Source organism: Mugil cephalus, chromosome 8, assembly GCF_022458985.1.
Source record: "Mugil cephalus isolate CIBA_MC_2020 chromosome 8, CIBA_Mcephalus_1.1, whole genome shotgun sequence".
Classification (NCBI taxonomy): domain Eukaryota; kingdom Metazoa; phylum Chordata; class Actinopteri; order Mugiliformes; family Mugilidae; genus Mugil; species Mugil cephalus.
The window spans coordinates 17391365-17403826 of NC_061777.1; the positions used below are offsets into that span (position 1 = coordinate 17391365).

General features: G+C 41.1%; 1 protein-coding gene across 1 annotated transcript in view; it reads left to right on the forward strand.

Moving 5' to 3' along the window:
- LOC125011927 (phosphatidylethanolamine-binding protein 4) overlaps positions 1–12462 on the forward strand; it is a 51869-nt gene that overhangs the window by 22410 nt on the left and 16997 nt on the right. The gene's annotated exons all lie outside the window — the stretch shown is intronic.

A 12462-nucleotide genomic window follows, 5' to 3' on the forward strand; every position in this document is an offset into this window, starting at 1 on the left:
TATTTCTCTTCATATTTCACTCCCTTTTATCCATTCGTTTGTGTGTTTTCACATTCTTGCATTCTAACGCCAAATGCATGTTGAGTTGTTGATTGCCTCAAATATTTTGAGGTTTGCAGACATTTTTTAATCCCCCGGGAACCGGGAGATCAACCCAGTAGATTAAGACTAGTGGTCTGAAAAACAAGCACACAAAGACGCTCCGACGATGTATCGCTGTTCCCGTTTGATTTGATAAGGCGTGGTACAGAAGTAAACGCCACATTGATTCAAAGATCCTAATGTGATGTGTTTGGGATATATATTTTAGTGAACCGACAATAGGTATAAATTCTGCTTTCTGTGATTCAGCTCATTGCTGCTCCGCTTAAGAGATAATTTATGCAACCACATTCCTGCTTGCCGCTAAGAATCTTTGAATATTTACCTCGTATCACTTACATACATCAATGATAAACAGAAAAAACACTATTTTCCGCTCTATAAAGCTGCATTAGGTATTACTTCTTATTTTTAAGCCCAAAAGTCTGTCTGGCTGCATGGCCAGCTGTGAATAAACAAATGTCTTTCAAGTGCTCAGACAGACCACATTCTCTCCAGCAATTCAATTTCCTGTCACTTGTGTGGGTGTTGACCTGCGTTGCCCATGTAGGGATTGGCCATTGTGATGATATGTTTTTTCTGATAGAGACTGGTGGTTGGTCAGAAGGGTTAATGAGCCTTTTGAGTGATGCCACTGCAGTGGGAGGTGTTTAATTGACCAGGGTGGCTAGGTGGCATCACACAACCTCGTTTTTGTTTTTTTTAGGTGACAATGTGAATGTGTTGGCTTTTGTTTCGACGCGGTGGTTTTGACAGCAATGTGGGTCAATTTATGAATGAATTTGTGTATGTAATTCACCCCCCAAATAACATATTATTAATTTATTCTCTGTAATTTAGTTCCATATTAGGTAAAGACTTCTATACAGTGATATGTTTGCCATTCACATAGCTGGGGTCATGTTTTCAAATGTCAAACAGATCAGTGTTTTGATCCTTGCAAGCTGCAGCAGCCATATTCTTTTCAAATACATTCATTAGTCGAAGGTCATTCAGTCCTGCCCCAGTTCGCAGATGTTTCCGTAATTAGTGTGTATCCTTTATCCATATCCACATCCATGAAGAAAAAGATTTCCTTAATTCAGCGGAGAGAGAAGTGAGGTCAGGATGGACCGAGCAGCAAGGCGCCGTAGATTTACCCTGATTCTGCATCCAAGTCTCATTAGAGGAGCCACGGTAACACAACAAGGACACAGTGGAGCGCCCCGTGCGTTACAGATGCATCACTCACCTTGCTCTGTGCTTCGTTGTGTAGCCGGCTCTCCATTTTTCAAACCGCGTGCTGAGGGTCTCTTCATCATCAGACAGCCATGCCAGAATCCTCTTCACAGAGGCATTTGTGAACTGGATGTTTGTTGCCACGCACGGCACCGCGTCTCACATACGGTGCTCGCAGTCGCAGTGTAGAGCACGCTCTAGAAAAACGACAACGTGATCCGAGCGGAAAAGGCTTTGACTTCTTTTGATGGATGATCATAAAGTCTGTGATTTATGGTTAAGGAAGCGAGCGGAACGCTTGCTGTGGTTTTATATTGTATGTTATGCCGTCTAGACAAACAGATAGAATTTAATACCCTTTAGACGGATTATCATCACAAATCTACAGATCATGGTTAAGACCTATATAAAACTTTGGGGAATATAAGAGGAAATGGTATCGACTAATAAAATAAGTTCTTTGAGAAAATCCACCTTGAAAGAAATATTATACATTTCCATACAATTTAATACATTTGAATGTGAATAATTATTATTATTATTAACTGAACTACACTAAAACATTAATTCCCAGCAGTCCCAAGTTAAGATGGGCAGTTGTTCCTACAAATCCAGATTAATAAACATTAGCTGGTTTAAATTCTCCGTTATGGGTTTTGTGGTATAACAGACTCAATTACCAAAATGTGAGTTTATCCAAATTGTTACAGGAAACAGATACAGGAAGTTGTTCTATCACCAGCAATTTTTAACCGGATCACGTGCAATTGCCGGTGTGGCTTGGTTTGCATCTGCATTTTGCTTTCTTTGTCTCATGTCGATCTTTAATAACTGAGCTGTGCATTTGTTTGCAAAGAACACAGGAAATAGCTATTTTTATACTGAAGGTCTTCTGTCTGCGTGCGTTCATAAACGTGCAGAATAACCATACAGATAGAAGTAGGAGGCAAGTCTCATCGTTAGGTTTATGTCAGGTGTCATATCTTTTATTTAACCGTGTGTATCACTTATCGTTACTCTTGACTGCCGAGAACAATTTATTCCACCAATTAAGAGTAAACTGTGGGGCTGGGTGTCTCGTCTTCTCTCACCAGCTGTCCAGTTTAATTTGGAACTCACATTATTAGATGTTTTATATTCATTTTTATTGCAACTGCCCATTATCATTGACCCCTTAAGCTACAAGAAACGGTAATTTAGACTCTCCTGCGAGACATGCTGTGTTTTTACATCAATTATGGACAATTACCAAAATAACCATCAACAGATTGTTGTCTCGCTTTCGAAGTCAAAATCCAGATTGTGAGCCTCTCCCTCCCTCCCTCTCTCTCCGCTCTCCCAGCGTCTGAATCAATACAGATGTTCCGGTATGGTCTTGCAGCAATAATTACTCTAACAAGCAAATCATTAGTATCTGAATAGAGTTAGCTTATAAAAATACAGGACTGGGTGTTACTTTAACTTGTTAATACTTATTTTCTCATTATAGTTTGGGTGCTTAGTGAGTCAACATGATGCAATATTAAACTTGCAAAACAGTGCTACAGTTAATACTCAGAGAAAAGCCAAGGTGCTCATTGCTGTGAAATCCCATTTAGACAGAGTTGTGTGGCCCTAGGTTTTTATGGATGTAATTGATAATGTATGAAGTCTCTCTCCTCGGGGTTTGCTAATGCGCTAAAGGTGTTAATTGGCTTAAATGTGTAACTATTTCTACATTAATGTGCAAAGGTAATTTGAAGGAAATTACTGGATTTTCTGGAGTCTGTTTATATCCACCAGAAGCAAAAGCATTAGGGCTATCAGCCTTTGTCATTTTTGATCGAACTGAGTAGCTGCTTTCTTTCAGGCTTTTAAACGAAAGATTTGTGACCCATCGTAACCTGTTCAGGCCACAGATGATGTGGATTTGGAAGTCATCATATCTCGGTTAAACATCCTCTCCCCGACTGATTGAGGGCCAGGTGGACAGTTCAGCACACAGTGCACTGTTCTCGTTATTATTGTGCATGAGGGATATGCATGCTTTAACATCGTTCTGTGTTGTAGCAGCTCTCAAAGGGGGACAGAGCCTGTGTTCGGCTGCTGCTCAGGCAAATACAAACAGTGAAGTATTGTGACTGTATCAGACCAGCTGGCTTTGTGTTTGTGAATTCTGTGGCCTGCAGAGATCATCTGCTCCACACCTCAAGATGTCCTTTAGCTGAAAACTATTAGACGTGTAACGCCTCACAGCATTTCATTGAGTGTTTAGCTCTCAACAGAACAACACTTTTGTTACTTTGCTTCTTTGTTTATGATCGACCACTCTCTTTAATGCACCAAAACCCCAAAACATGGGGCTTTTAGGAAGGAAAGTGCCGCCCAAGTAGCTAATTACGACAAAAAAATATTGTGTGACAACTAATGTCATAATTAGAATTAATTCGTTTTGTTTGAGTCTTTAAAGTAGATCTTGTCAGTCTCCTTTAGTCAAGTATGGCGCATACTCCTTGTGTTAAATGTACTTATGACAAGTTTAATTTCAAGGTTTGCAAAAAAAAAAAAACAGCCTGTTTCAGATCGTTACTATCTGGGCAGCACTAAATGGTAGCGTTATATTTTTAACCTTCGCGATAGCCTCGGAGTTTGTTTTAGCAAAATACCTATCCAATATTTCAAATAAACATATATAATTGCATTGTTCTTTATCCTGTAATTATACCTACTGTGGTATGTTGCGGTTTAAGCGTTTATTTTTGACAGACAGCTGCCCCCATATGGAAGCAAAAAAACAATTTCCCAAAGGCCAGGCGAACCATAGCTAGCTTCATTGCGAGAACAAAGAACCATTGGTATTATTCATAATTAAACTCTTATTGTGTACTCTACTGAATATTTCCATTCTTCTGCCTCTCTCCTGCTCACTCTCATTTCCCCTCTCGGTACTTTGCACCTCGTGCTGGGAACATCTGTCTGGCGTCAGAGTGGAGCCTGGCTGTGCAGATTGGAGCAGGTAGAGGAGCACATTGTAGCCCAGCTAATGATGAGAGTGTCTGCCCTCTCTCTTGGAGGAGACGCAAGCTGCTGCTTCACACTCGCTTACTCCACTCATACGCCCAGGGAAACAGATTTCCAAACATATGCAGTGTGTTTTTAATCCAGTTGAGCACTTCATTTCCCAGCAAACACGAATAACCTTACGGGACATCCATATCTTATGACAAGGGGGTGGGCGCAAAGGAAGTGAACAATTTTCCTTTTTAATGTGATTTTTTTTTTCCCTCCAAAGTTGCTAAACATGCTCATAGCCCAGGTTAACAGTTTGCTTATTTATGGTTTCACAAACTTCTCACAGAAGTGCCTCCTGGCTTTGAGTCATATGAAGCAACTTTATCCACTCAAAACTCCAGTTGGTGCACCTGTTGTCTGCCTTTATATAAACTTGAACTGACAGGATAAACACATGTTCTTTGTGCTAAGTGTCTTAAAGAATAAGAACAGATTGTTGTTAGTAAAATACATACGTGAGAAGTAACTAAACTCAGCACCTGTTTTACGTGATTAAGAGTCGGGAGAGAACTTGAAGAACTGCTGAAACAGTAAATCACCATCAGCATGAAACTCTTTGGACTCTATATTTTATATTGTAGCGTGAATCGGTTTGACCCTGATGAAGTTTACTTACTTACGGGTCACTTTTTCATTACAATCCAAAACCTCCCTCGGTATAAGCCAACAATAGTCCTTAACATGGAAGCGCAGCTGGAGGTGCTTAACATTTAGAGCATGTGCTCATCCTGTCAGATACAGCCAGACAAATGTCAGAGGTGGTACTACATGGAGTTCAGATTTTGGAAGTCATCCCCTCACTAACCCTTATAACACTCTTACCACAGCTTCTCTGTAATATTTGGGTGCTAGTGTTTGCTGCTTTTTTTTTTTTAGCTGTTACGTCTAGCGTGGCCTTTTTGAAGGCTGCACACCTTCATGTAGGTAGTATTTTTATTGTTATATGTGTGAAAAAGTTGGAGAAAGCCTTACAGAACCAAGGCGAATTACTTACGGTCCAAGACAGATTTCTCCTATGGAAGACGAATAAATAAACCTTGAACCTTGAAATCTGTCATTCGTTGACTGACATACCAATTTAGACTTGGTGTCATTCGTTGTCTCTAGTTTTTTTTTTTTATTATTACATCTGGACATCCCTGGTCTTGTGCACAAATACTCGCTGAAAATATTGATCTTATCTTACATGCAGCTTATTAACAAACAGGTTCTTCTTCAGTGTGGGCTGCTGCTCACACTGTTCTCTGCCACCTAAAGGGAAAATTACATAAGAATCCTCCGCTCAGTTGTCAGCTCCATCCCCCGTCCACATACAACAAACGCGCACGCACAAGTTCTTGCACACTTACGCACACATAATACTGTGGCTGATAAACCGCCAATCCTCTTGCCATCTCTGTTACAACTGACCTCCCCGCTGCGGCTGTGGTCGAGAGATGATCGAGGATGTTTCACGGCGTTGAGAGCCTGATGTTTTAATGCTGTCATGAATAAGAGTTTTTAAATGTTGCCTAGTAGCGTTTTCTAGGAAATCAAATTTCACAGGGAGAAAAAAAATAAAAAATCCTCTTAAATCGCTTACACGTTTATTTTATTTAAGGAAGTAGATCTGCTGTGTGTCAGTGTGCTGCATTAATTTTTAGCCAGAACATTGTCCTGGATATATCACGATTACTCTCCAAGAAAACAAGGACAACCTGGAAAGCCCTCTTTGATCCAGTCTGTCACACTGTAGCCTTGTACGGAAAATAAGAACAGATTGGACCTCGTCCATGTGAACGCAGTTTTAAAACCAGTAGCTCGGCACGCATAAAGGCACTTCTTTTAATATGTGCCCCCTTTCTTCACACCCACGACCATTGTGTATAAAATCCTGTTTTTCCTGAAAAGATTTCTAGTCGCAGCCGCAGACAATGTTCCCCCACACAAGCTGTCGTCTTTGTCATATCCCCCCCCCCCTCACCCTCCCCTCCACTCCACTTCAGTCAGTAAAGCAGGATCTTTGGCAGTCGGCCCCGTGTGCGAATTTGTGTGTTTCAGGGTACAGGTGGGGGGGATTGACGGAGTCTGCCTACCTGTTCCCCAGTAAAGTGGTCATTTTTGACAGACACGGAGAGGGGGCAAAAAGCAGCCACCAGCAAAACCAGAGAGGCGGTTAAATGAACAAATGTCAGGGTTAGTGGGGGGTTGCTGTGAAAAACGCTTCCTCTTTGGGGTGTCTGCTGATAGGGCTGGGTGAAGGGGAGTGAGGCATGCTGATAAAAACAACTCACTAACAATTATGCTCACCTAAAATAGCCCTTACTTAAGTATATAGCATGCTTGCCAGTTAATTGTACACAAAAACAAAGACTTCACAAAAGACCTCCTGCCGCCAATGTATTTTCTTGTATTTTGGCATGATAATTAAGTGTGACAGCTCTGAATGCAAAGTTGGCAGATATTATAGTGGCCTGTCTAACTCTACGTACTGATTATGTTTGTTTGAATTCCAAAGTTTATATCAAACCGAAGAAGTAGGAAATCACAGTATAGTGCAAAGATCTATATTCAATAACAGACGAATAACTTCAGTTGGTACAACAGCATACATTGTGTACAATTAAATGAAGTGCGCTCGTATATCAGAAAGAGTTCACCTGCAATCTGCCATGAATATTACACGCACTAAATCAGGGATGGAGGTTTGACAAGTATCTGTTGGTTTATGCTGAAATCCTAGAACAGAGTCTGGCCCTGCTTTACTGATATTAAATAAATATTGCGTCTGTTCCTGTGAATACTACCAGTGCTTAACAATTGCTAACATTGTAGCCATAGATGAGTCCATTCTTTGCAGATTACTGCCCATATCTGTTCCCAACCAAGCAGCTGACTACAAGGGATTTAATGACAGCGTTCCTAATATTCTCAGGAGATAATGCTTTTTGTAATGGCAAGCAGAAAGCCGCCATCAGTACAATACATTCAGCAGTAGCCAATATTTTATCCGTGTTACACTCGAATAATTTGAGCACGACTGCTGCATTTCCTCTGAATTGTTCTCAGGATTTGTTAACTTGCTCTTATTGATATGCTTTAGGACTAACAACCATAAAACCTACTAAGACCTCTGATCTGTACTATTGACCATTATCATAGCCAAGAGGTTTGCTACGATGGGGTATTTTTATGCTACACTTGGTGAGAAACCTGTTTACATTCCAGGGTGCTGTATAGTTCACTTCTCTCCGCAGCTCAGTCAGATTCCAAAGCACTGTATAGATTTCTTTCAGCTGATGAAATTAAAAAGACAGCAGTGTGTGTGTGGTGTGCCTTCCAGCAACGCGATTTGCCTGCGAGTTCACGATACGGGTTGAGAGGGGAGTTCCTTTGGGGAGGATTAAATAGCTCCCTCTCTTCCTTCCCTCCTCCCCTGCCCTCCATACTTGCAGAACACAAACAGCTTGCAGGGCTGTGCAGTACTTGTACTACATGTTTGCCACAGTGCTGCTCACAGGTAACAATAAGCCAAGGTCAGAGGTTAAGAGGGATTGTGGAGCTCGGATTCTTGTGTGTTCCTCTGGCAACATTGTGCATACAGGCACAGGAATCGGTGCCCACAGTGTAGCTCCTAGAAAGCGAGAGACGGAGAGGGTGAGAGCTGGCTTGGTACAGAAGGGGGTATCGAAAAGAACGAGGCCGGGGCTGGTTTCACGAAGATGTGTCAAACTGGTTTATAAGGTTAGGAGAGTTTCGCTCTGGTATCAGATGGACAGCTGCACATGATCGAAGACTTACATTGAGCTTAAAATGAAGCGAAGGGCACTACTCTCACTAGAAAAATGACAGCACGGGTTGTTTGTTCAATCCACTTAAAAGGACACAAGGCTCGTGTAATCTTCTTATGTGCACAGCAAAAATGAAGAGTTCAAAAATGCTTGAAATTGTGCTCCTACAAACAGCCAACCCAGGTTGTCATTTATAACAACACTCCTTACCCCAACCGAAATAAAAATGATAATACCAGTTGTTTTAATCTTTATATTACATTACAGACATGTTACCAAGCACATATGTACGTAAAGGTGGCATTCATGTTATAAATGGTTAGTTTGAAACATTAAACGCGAGTTTGCGTGTAACAGTACAGAGTATCTGATCATATTACTTGAGTTGCGTGAAAGTATAAAATTACCGTATAGTATAAAATACAGAGATTGCAAAATTATATCTTGATTGATGTGTAAAACATAGTGGCAGCTGAGCAGGACACATTCATTCATTGACAAATGTTTGTATCTCGAGGTCAAGTAAGACTGTCCCTGACTGGAAAAGAGAGTTGCTACAGATAAATAAATAGAAAACCGTATGTATGGTTGTAGAACACTAATTGTTGAGGTGGATTTATTTATTTATTTATTTTTCTAACTGAGTACAGTTCTTTCTTTCACAGCAGATTTGTTTCACCTAAGATCGAAGGAGTTTGAACTCAGATTTTGTATCTGAACTCTGCCAACTGACTGCGGGTTAGATGTAAACCAAAGTGAAGGTCTGTGAAGCCAGATCTCTGCCTCCGTTGGTCTCTTTGAATAGGAAGGAGATTATCCATTTAATCTCTTAATCATGCACACCGTATACATGGTTGGTCCTGTGCCTAAAACCTCTGTCCTGATCAGATGCATCATAACCACCTTTTTGCGATGATTCCATCAAACCCACAGACTAATTCAGGTTGGCGCCGACACTGATGCACTGTTGTATCCTCTCCAGCTGTCAGTGTATTACACCCTTGGTGCCCTTTTAAAATGAAACCCAGACCAATGGTGCATAAAATGGAATGTGAAAATATGTAGATTTTAAAACAGCTTTTTTTAAAAGTCCCTCATTCCCATAAATGTATTCAGAATAAAGGCAGTTGTTTCATAACATGAATTAGGTTACTGTACATTCTGCCCAGTATATGTTCCCCAAAAGTAGGAATTAATAATGAAGATGCTTTTTGGCCTGAAATTGCTATTCAAACAATTATGTACTTAGTTTCTTCCAACAAATGCATTCCACATTATTGTTTTGCCTCATAGCAAAGCACCTAAAAGACTAAAACCTTTCATTCCAGCAAAGGCCGCTATTGGTCACCGTCAATAAAAGCATAAAAGCATTTATTTCCCACGTTTGTCAAATTAACAGCATACTCCATCTCCCATAGGACTTGTAAGGTTCATTAACCTTTCTGTGAAGTGGGACAGGTTTCCAGCAGTTACCATAACCTCTGTCTCGCTCCTGCCTCAATTATAATAGAAGAATTAAACATCCAGTGATTCAAAACAGTAATGCTGCCTCTTAAATCCCTTTGTACCAGCTCTCAGTTGTTAATGACTAAAGACACTGAATGAACTGTAGAGTTACCAACAGATGTAACTGTGGACAAAATCAAATCAAATGGCTACTTTTATCAGCAGGGATGACTAACGCTACATGTACAGTTTTTTGTTTTTAATGGCCAGAATTTACTGTTCCTAAAATGAGTCATCTTAATGGCGTGTTGCCTTTGTTTTCTATGAATAATATACATAACATGGATTCATTTTATACACAACTTTTATTATTATTTAAGAACTCGGGCCACTACTGTGTGGAAATACTGTTTGTTTATTAATTATTGCAGATTGAAGGGTGTTTCACCAAAGTTTACCAATCTAGATGCTTCCTGGCCCTCTGCCCTTCCAAAGTCAAAAGAATTGACTAACCTTGAACTAATTAAGCGGTCAATTACACGCCTGTTGATCTCTTTTAATTTCTTAATAATTGGATTAATTGTGTGGGCAAAGAGTTCGTTCTCTTGTCCACCTACGTCTACTCCTCCATCACGCTCCTCCTCTTCCTCTCACTGCCTTTTCGCCTCCTACTTCAAGCTCATGCCCACAAGGTTTTGATACTCATTTATTTCGTGTCACCATTCACACCTCAAAAACCACAGAACGTTTTAACTCTATGCCACTGGATGTTTAATAAGCTTGAAGTTCCTCTCCTGCCCCTTGTCTTCTCCCCCTCCCTTCATGTATGAAACAAAATCCAACACGTGTCTGGGCGTATTTGTAAGCATGCTATCTCCACGGATTTCTAGTCATGCCGGCAGAAACCTCTGTAGCTGTGAAGCAGTGTGGCCTTGTGCGTGTGCGCCACTGCCTACTGATGCTACTTGTAGGCAAGCTCAGGCTGGGATTTTCCAGTGCCACCCCCGTCAGTGGGAAGCCCTACATGGGGACATGTCAGCGCCTTGTTTGGTTGTTGTGCTGATAAAGCTGGGGGTGGGGCGAGTGGGCAGCCTTGTTCAGGTTCCAGGATTCCCTTCAAATGAGTCACCCAGCCCCCACTCAAACTGACTGTTACCTTGGGAACTCAGGCTTGGGCTTCCCTCAACATTACTAAAGTACAGACTCATCAGCACCCATACTCACTAACACACACACTGTAAGGGCAGCAGGACCCAGGTTGGATGAAATTAGCTTATTAAAACGGTCTCACGTTGGCCTGTACGCTGCCCTGTTAGGCCCAATCTGCTCTCTGAGCATGAGATGGCCGACCCAACACGGCCACGTTGTTAATGCTTATTTGAAATGTATGCAAATTAGGCTGAATAGATGGATGTTATAATGAGTTTTGGTAGCTAGTTTCTTAAGCCAGTGATTTGAGTAATAGTACCCCTCCCTGCTAATGAGCATGACCAAAGGAGTGTAGGTTTAGTATGTCAAGACTGTGTCAGGTGATCTCAGTGATGGCTGGAGTTCACTTAATAACTGGACTGTTTATATTTCCAACTCCGGTTTAGGTTCATTACTAAAGCCAAATGAGTTTCTTTACTGAAGCTATTAGTCCAGCAAGCTACTGTGAAGTGGATTAATTTGTTGATGCACTGAAGCAGATCATAGGTGACTCCCCCACTGGCTTTCACCCACTCCTGCTGAGGCCAATTCAACCTGCTCAGCTGATCACATTTAAAACTAAAAATTTAACACTGTATATTCTACTTTAGGTATTGACTAATGCCATCTATTACGTTTAATTTAGCATTCATAAGCCTCTTTTTCACTGCACGAAAATATATTGCCCCAGGTCATTGCGGGGCTTTTCGGTAGTGTGAAAGCAGCATTTCATCCCAGGTCAAATGACACTTAAAGCGTTCAAGAATTTAACGTCTCAGCTCAGCTCAACATTGACCATCTTGTGACAATGTAATGTTCTGCTGGGAAATGTTTGGATCTAGCATTTGTGTAGATGTTAGACATGTACCACCCACTCAGACCAGACCAGGCACCCCCACCCCATAGAAATTACACTCATTGAAGGCAGCAGCCACCCCCAGAAGGATGCAGCCTGACACACACACACACACACAAATGGTTTACGAACAATTCAAAAAACATGAAAAACAGCACAAGGTGTTAACCTGACCTCCAAATTCCCAAACTGATCAAGTATCTTGTGGGGTGATCCACAGAGGCCCCTTCCTTCACCCTATAGAACCCAAAGGACTCCACTAACAACACCTTGTTGTGAGACACCACAGGACACCCTCAGGAGGTCCACTCTCTGATGATCGATCAGATAATGGTTTTGAAGGCACAAAGAAGGAAGGTGGTCATAATGTTACAGTGGGGGAAATAAGTATTTGATCCCCTGCTGAATTTGTAAGTTTGCCCACTTCCATAGAAATGATCAGACTCTGGTTTTTATGGTTGTTTACTGGTTATGGGTATAGACAGAATATCAATCGAAAATGCATAAAAAACACACAATCTAAAAGTTATAAATTGTTATGTATTTTATTAAGGGAAATAAGTATTTGATCCCCAACAATTCACTTAGAATTCAGGCTCCTACAGATTGGCTGGTGCGCATGTGGCACGGAGCTGTGCTCAGTCAACTAATTACCAATACTCCTGATCTTAACTCGTCATGTATATAAAGCACACCTGCTCTAAGAATCAGTTTCTTACATTCCAACTTCTACAGCACCATGGGCAAGACCAAAGAGCTGTCAAAAGATGTCAGGGACAAGATTGTAGACCTGCACAAGGCTGGTATAGGTTACAAAACCATCAGCAAAAG